This window comes from Choloepus didactylus, chromosome 2, assembly GCF_015220235.1.
Source record: "Choloepus didactylus isolate mChoDid1 chromosome 2, mChoDid1.pri, whole genome shotgun sequence".
In the NCBI taxonomy this organism is placed as follows: Eukaryota; Metazoa; Chordata; class Mammalia; order Pilosa; family Megalonychidae; genus Choloepus; species Choloepus didactylus.
In genome coordinates, this window is record NC_051308.1 from 168,780,467 (window position 1) to 168,788,965 (window position 8,499).

At 39.7% G+C, this 8,499-nt stretch overlaps 1 pseudogene; it reads right to left on the bottom strand.

Moving 5' to 3' along the window:
* Window positions 1–636: 636 nt before the first annotated feature.
* On the bottom strand, window positions 637–1,343 carry LOC119513793 (annotated as a pseudogene).
* Between the last annotated feature and the right edge of the window lie 7,156 nt (window positions 1,344–8,499).

The following is an 8,499-nucleotide window of genomic DNA, read 5'->3' on the forward strand; positions in this document are numbered from 1 at the left end:
AAGCAAAGAGGTTTATTCCACCTCAAACCACATGAGATGATCACTTGATCTTCACTTCCAGGTTATGTGGATGAAATTGGGCACTGAGGGATAGGAACTGGAGTGAAGATAACAGATTAATTCTCAGTTTGAAATACTCCAAAAACATAGACACCTCTATGATTCCCAACAAGAACAGAAACAACCGAAAATAAGTTTTTAAAACACACAAACTTCAACTTTTCCATACTCAAGCAATTTCCACATTGCATTGGGTTATATACAAGGTCATAGAGCCATAAATAATGGGAAGAAGGGGACCCCAGAAGGAGAATGTGTCAGTCCGTTCATTCTACACAGTTCAAAATTTTTTCCAGCAATGCATCAGTCGCACAAGAATTTCTCCTTTAAAGATACATATATAAGATATTAAAAAAAAAAACCAATGCATTATTTTCTTTTGTTTCAAATGAGAAGAGGGCATCACTAAACACAAGAATGCCGAGGCAACAGTTCCGGCTAGGGTGTGCAAAGCTGGGAAAGGAGGCAATGGAGGGAGGAGGGTCAGCAAAGAAACAAACTATCAGCAGTAGGGAGGGAGCCGGGGACACCAGTGGGAAGAGAGTGCATTGTCTGGATGGGTGACTTACTTATTTTTTAACTACTTATTTCTTCATCTGTTTTATTCCCTTTCTTCAGAGTGTCCAGCAGTTTCTGTGGGGTGAGAATATACGTGGATCTATTAGCATTTCCCACTTTCCAATGGCTTGGGTTACCTCATAAGTACAACAAATTTCATTCAGGCTCATGCCCCCAAGGATGAAAATAATGAGGTGGGGGCCACCGTGATACCCCCCTGGGGCCTTATTCTTATGCCAGTGTCCATATTGGGTACTGACAGCAGTGGTACTAAAGAGGCAGAGGAGTGCATAGAGATATAAGGGTAGTGCTTGGTGTCAAGTTTGTCCCCAATAGTGGCCTCCATGATATCTTTAATAATTGGGGTCCATAGTGAGAGCTGGTAGGTCTGTTCACTAATGTGTTCTTCCATTCTGGCTTGTTCCTGCAATGCAAAATGGAGTCTGTTACGATGGGTACCCGGAAGTGAGCCATGTTGGTGGAATCTGAGCAAGCTAGACCAATTTGTTCAGATTTTCCTCAGTGACACCATTCTTCAAAAAGATGTAGGGAAGGATGATGCGGATCTGTCCTAAGTGCTGATGTTTGCATCCAGCAGGGGGGACAATGACTTTCATGGGGTCCAAGATCCTTTCCCCTTCAGCATTTGTGCCCATTGTCAGGTCCTGCTCTACCTGGTGCTGGTGTTCAAGTTTGATGCTGCCTTCTGTTCTTGGATCCAGCATTGGATAGCCTCCCAATCATGACCTTGAAGCAGACTGACCAACCAGGCAGTGCCTCCATAGGTGCTCCAAGACATGAGGCCACAAACCCAACAGTTGGATTGGTTGTGTGTGTTTGTTGCACGGTGGGCCCAAGCTAAAAACATATTTTTAGTGGTTCTCCAAACATTTCAATAAACAGTTAACTATTAAAGACAGTAGAAGCTAGCAACAAAAAGACAAGAACTTGTTAGGAGCACATGGGGCTATCTTGCCCTTTTACTAGTATGAGACTCGTGTGGGTTCCTCCTCTGGCAATGTCCTTTGCCTCAGCAGGGATTCACCCAGGCTAACTATACCATACCTTTTGTCCCACCTCAGGAGGGGATGCCATCTCTATGTTTATAGTGTTAACAGTAATCTAGTGCTGTTGTGCACTGTTGGCTGTGGCCAATGGTTCATCTGGATGATCAAGGAATATGACTGGAAAATTGGTGATGAGGAGGTTTGTGGAAGAGGTATGTGGATAGACCACTCAATGAGCAAAAAATGTGAATGCATTTGTGTCACATGTGAATGCTCACCACGGGGATGGGAGGGTCTCAGCAGAGGAGGATTTTTATAATCAAGTGGCTAGGATGACTCATTTGTGGATGCTAATCTACCTCTTTCCCCAGCCTCTCCTGAAATTGCCCCAATGGGCTCATGGTGGCAGGGATGGATGTTATGCTTGAGCTTAGCCACAGGGACTTTCAGTTACCATGGCTGACCTGGTTATAGCCAATACTGAGTGCCCAATCTGTCAGCAGCAGTGACCAACACTCAGTCTCTGGTTTGGAACCATTCCCCAAGGTAAAGAACCAGCTCCCTGGTGACAGGTTGATTACATTGGGCCCCTTCCATAATGGAAGGGGCAGCATTTTGTTCTTAGTGGAATAGACTCTTAGTCTGAACACAGATTTGCCTTAACTGCCTTATGTCCTAATCTGCCAAAATTGCCATCTGGGGAGTTACAGAATGCCTTATCCACCATAATGATATTCCATACAGCATTACTTCTGATCAAGTAACTTACATCATAGCAAAGGAAGAACAGCAAAGGGCCCATGCTTATGGAATTCACTGGTCTGATTAAGTTCCTTATCATCCCAAAGCAGCTGACTTAATAGAATGGTTAAATGGCCCTTTGAACATTCAGTTACAGCACCAGCAAGATGGCATCACCTTGCACGGCTAGAGGAATGTTTTCAGGAGGCTGTTTATGCTCCATTCAGCATCCAGGATATGATGCAGTTTCTCCTGTAGCTAGGGTTCATGGGTCCAGGGGTAAAAATGGTAGTGGTGCCACTCACTATTACCCCTCATGATCCACTACCAAAATGTTTGCTTCTTATCCCTGTGAATTAATGCTCTGCTCACAAATTGACTTTTTGTATTCAGGATACTTGCAAAGTATCTATTGTGCTGGATTAAGTTTGTGCATGGTCTTTGAATCAATCATATCTATATTGATATCCTGGCTTATACCTTCTAAAGATATGCTCTTTGAAAGTTATTTAACCCTTCAAGTTTACATTCTATAAACTTCTAGGCTTTCTTTGAGATATATATGATTATCTAGCATGGGCTTCACCACAAAAAGATTCCCACAAATATTATATTTCTTAACTCCTTTTTAAAAAATCAACTTCATAGATATAGAATTTATATTAAGTAAAATGCATCCATTATATATATACATCTTTGACAAATGTATATAACAGCACAAGAAAGATGTAGAATAATTCAATCATTACAAAAAGTCATGACTATTCTTTTATTGGAGAAGTTGTAGGTTTACAGAAAAGTTAGGCATAAAATATAGGTTTCCTATATATGACCCTATTATTAACACTTTGAATTAGCGTGTTGGTTTGTATGTATTATGTCCCCCAAAATACCATGTTCTTTCATGCAATCTTGTGGGGGCAGACATATTTGTGTTGATTAGGTTGGAATCTTTGGATTGGGTTTTTTCCATGGAGATGTGACCCAACTGTGGGTAATACCTGATTAAATTATTTCCATGGAGGTGTGGGCCTGCCCATTCAGCATGTGTCTTGATTAGTTTACCTGAGCCCTATAAGTGCTCAAACAGAAGGAGCTCGCTGCTGCAGCCTAGAGAGACATTTGGAGATGGCCATTGAAAGCAGACTTTTGCTGATGACCTGGAGATACTAGCCTAGAGTTTGCCCCAAGAAGCTAAGCCCAGAGACATTTTGGAGAATGCCATTTTGAAATGCAACCTGGGAGCAAGTAGACACCAGCCATATGCCTTCCGAGCTAACAGAGGTTTTCCAGATGCCACTGGCCTTCCTTCAGTGAAGGTACTCTTGTGTTGATGCCTTAATTTGGACATTTTCATTGCCTTCAGACTGTAAATTTATAACCAAATAAATCCCTTTTATAAAATCCAATCCATTTCTGGTATTTTGCATAGTGGCAGCACTAGCAAACCAGGACAATTAGTTTAGTACATTTGTTACAGTTGATGAAAGAATGTTCTTATAATTGTACTATTATCTATATTCCATGAATTATATTTGGGTTATACAGTCCTATGCTTTTTAAAGATTTCCTATTTTAGTAACATATATACAATCTAAAATTTCCCCCTCTCAACCACACCCAAATATGTAATTAAGGGCTGCTAATTATGATCATGATGTTGTGCCACCATCACCACCATCCATTACCAAATTTTTTCTATCACCCCAGATAAAATCTCTGTACAATATAAACATTAATTACCCATTCTCTACTCCAACCTGGCTCCTGGTAACCTATATTCTAGTTTCTGATGATGAATTAGTTTGTTCCAATTATTTCTTATCAGTGAAATCATACAATTTTTTCCTTTTCTGTCTGACTAATTTCACTCAACATGTTGTGTTTGAGGTTGATCCATGTTGTTGCATGTATCAGAACTTCATTTCTTTTTTTGGCTGATAGTATTCCCATTATAACATATTTTATTTATCAATTCATTGCTTTACAGAAAATTGGGTTGCTTCTATCTTTTGAGTGATGCTGCCAAGAACGTCATTGTGAAAATATCTGTTAGACTTCCTGCTTTCAATTCTTTGGGTATTTACATGGAAATGGGATTGAAGTCAAATGGTAATGCCATACCTAACTTCCTTTGGAACTTCCAAACTGTTTCCACAGTGGCTGTACCATTTTACTTTCCCACAAACAATGAATGAGTATTCCTGTTTCTCCACATTCTATCCAACACTTGTAATTTTCCATTTTTTGGAAACTAAAACACTAATTTTTTCATTTTTTGAAACTAAAATACTACTTTTTTATTAGAGAAGTTGTAGGTTTACAGAACAATCTTGCATAAAATACAGAATTTCCATATGCCACTGGTTCCAGTTTGCTAGAGCTGCCATTATGCAAAATATCAGAAATGGATTGGTTTTTATAAAGGGGATTTATTAGGTTATAAGTTTACAGTTCTAAGGCCTTAAAAGTGTACAAACTAAAACATCAAGAGGATACCTTCACTGAAGAAAGGCCGGTGGTGTCCAGAACACCTCTGTCAGCTGGGAAGGCACATGGCTGGCATCTGCTGGTCCTTTTTTGGGTTCTGGTTTCACAATGGCTCTCTCTAAAATGTCTCTGGGCTCCTGTCTCTCTTAGCTTCTCTCAGCTCTTTGCTTGGTTCTCCTGGAGTGTTTCTCTCTAAGCATCTGGGAGTCCACTCAGCTTCTCTGGGGCAAACTCTGGGCTTCATCTCTTAGCTCAGCATGTCCAAATGTCTTTCTGTCTGTATCTCCAAGCATCTCCAAGCATCTGGGTCTGTGTCAGCTCTTAGCTTCTCCCAGGGGCAAACTCTGGATTACATATTTTAGCTTCTCTCCAAAATGTCTCTCAGCTTCTCTGAGCTCCTTCTCTCCAAGAGCTCTCTTAAAGGACTCCAATAAACTAATCACTGGATGGGTGCAGTCACACTTCCATGGAAATGATCTAATCAAAAGGTCTTACCTACATTTGGGTGGGTCACATCTCCACGGAAACAACCTAATCAAAAGGTCCCACCCTAATCAAAAGACTAACAAGTCTGTACCCACAAGATTGCTTTAAAAAACATGGCTTTTGTGGGAGACATAATAGATTCAAACCAGCACCCCACCCACCAGCACCACCTTGCATTTGTGTGGAACATTTATTACAATTGATGGTAGCACTTTTTTGTAACTGTACTATTTTTTCTAACAGTAGTTACCTTTGTTACAATTGATGAAAGATTATTAGTACTGTTAACTATCATCCACAGTTTATATTAGGTGTATTTTTCACATATACTACCCTCTTATTATCACCTATCACCTTGTATTAATGTCATATATTTGTTATCATTCATGAGAGAACATTCTTATATATGTACTATTAACTATAGTCCATCGTCAGCAATAAGATTCACCATGCTGTACAGTCCTATATTTTATCTTTTAATTTTTATTCTAGTAACATATATGACCTAAAGTGTCCCCTTCTAACTACATTCACCTATTTGTAATTCATTGCTGTTAATTACAGTCACAGTAATATCTACCATCACCATCTTTCATTTACAAACCTTTACAATCAATCTAAATGTGGAAATATTGTACAAATTAAGCATCAACTCCCCATTTGCTAATCTCAATTGACCCCCTGGTAACTTACATTCTATGTTCTAACTCTTATGAGTTTACTTATGCTAATTCATATCAGTGAGATCATATAATATTTATCCTTTTGTGTCTAGCTTATTTCACTCTGCATAATGTCCTCAGGGTTCATCTGTGTTGTTGTCTGGCATTAGAACTTCAGCTTTTATGGTTGAATAATATTCCATTGTATGTATATACCACTGTGCCAGTTTGGATGTATTATGTACCCCAAAATGCCATGTTCCTTGATGCAATGTTGTGGGGGCAGACGTATTAGTGTTCATTAAGTTGGAACCTTTGGATTAGGTTGTTTCCATGGAGATGTGACCCACCCAACTGTAGGTGATAACTCTGATTAGATAATTTCCATGGAGGTATGGCCCTGCCCATCCAGCATGGACCTTGATTAGTTTACTGGAGCCCTATAAAAGCTCAGAATTAGAAGGACTAATTTTGAAGATAGCTGTCTTGAAAGCAGACTTTTGCTGATGCTTTGCCGATACTAGCCCAGAGTTTGCCCCAAGCAGCTAAGCCCAGAGACATTTTGGAGAATGCCATTTTGAAACACAACCTGGGAGCAAGCAGATGCCAGCCACGTGCCTTCCCAGCCAGCAGAGGTTTTCTGGATGCCAATGGCCTTTCTCCAGTGAAGGTACCCTATTGTTGATGCCTTACCTTAGACACTTTATGGCCTTAAGACTGTAACTTTGTAACCAAATAAGGCCCCTTTAAAAAGCCAATCCATTTCTGGTATTTTGCATAATGGCAGCATTAGAAATCTGGAACAACCACATTTTATTTATCCATTGATCAGTTGATGGACACTTGGGTTGCTTCCATCTTTTGGCAATTGTGAATAATGCCACTATGAACATCAGTGTGCAATTTCTGCTCAAATCCCTGCTTTCAATTCTCTTGGGTATATATCTAGCAGTGCGATTGCCAGATCATACAGTAATTCTGTATTTAGTTTTCTGAGGAACTGCCAAACTGTCTTCCACAGCAGTTGTACCCTTTTACATTGCCACCAGTAATGAATGAGTGTTCCTCTTTCACCACATTCTCTCCAATTAAAATCTATTTTGTCTGATATTAACATAGCCACCTCAATTCTCCGTTGATCCTATTTGCATGAAATATTTTTTCTATCCTTTCACTTTCAACCTATTTGTATCTAAGGACTAAGATGAGTCTCTTGTAAACAGCATTTGGTTGGGTCATGTTTTTAATCCATTCTGCTAGTTTCTGCTGTCAGGCCCCAGAAAAAGAGTCTAACATATAGAAGGAATGTCTGATCCATGGGCCCTGCTGCTTATCTCATAAATACCAAGTGTGCCATAAACTAAGGGTTGAAAGCTGTTTTAGGAATCCCAGTCACAGTGGCGCCTAGACTCCAGGGGGCAGACAAGCCAAGATCAGATATCCCCATAAAGATGAATGACCGCAAACAAGCCAAAAGGCCTGCTTCCTCCACATAGATAATATAGTGCACAACAAAGAAGAGTAGTGTGTTAAAACCCTAGTAACCAGTCAGCAAAAACTGATAAGCACTCACCCAATCGAGGCCCAGAACACACTCAGCAGGACCTTCCCCCCCAATACCCAATGTGGGTTTTTCCTTTAAAAAATGCTGCTCTCAGATAGAGGGCCGGAGCCATTTTAACTTTAAAAAATGCTGCTCTCAGATAGAGGGCCGGAGCCATTTTTCCTTTCTTTCTTTTCTGATGGCTCCCACCTGCTTTCTTCTGCTTTCTTCCTCTAATAAACCTTAAATTCTCCACTTAAACTATGACTCGCTGCGTTTGTGTGGATTCTTGAATGGCTCTGAACCTAACATCTGCATTTTTATTGGAGAGTTTAATCCATTTAAATTTAAGGAAATTACTAATAAGGCAAGATTTCCTTCTGCCATTTTGCTAAATTTTTGTAGATTCGTACCTTTTTTGCACTTCCTTTCATCCATTACTGCCTTCCTTTTTGTTTAGATGACCATTTATAATGAGCCATTTTAAATCACTTATCCTTTCTATTTGTGTATATTTTTTTATTTTCTTTGTGTTTACCATGGGGATTACCATTAGATCATAAATCTGTTACCATTTAGTTTGTGTTGATTCCAGCTTGACTTCAACAACCTATTCCTACACTATGCTAATATCCTTATGTCCCTCACTTTTATATATGCTGGTGGGAAGGCAGAAGTTGCTGCTTTCAGGGTCCAAACCTAAGCCAGCATCCCTGTGCATCCCTTGGGTATATCCACTGGACCCAAAACTACAAAAACAGAGAAAGAAAAAACCCAACCAACTAAAAAAATAAAAAAAGGAAAAAAAAAGAAAAAAAAAGAAAAAAGAAAGAAAGAAAGACAAGGAAAAGAAAGAGAAGAGTACTGGCTATTTATATTCTGTAGACTCTCATTTAAGGTCTCTAGATGCTACTTCTGTGAAACAGTAAGGCTAGGTCCTTAGGCTGGGCCC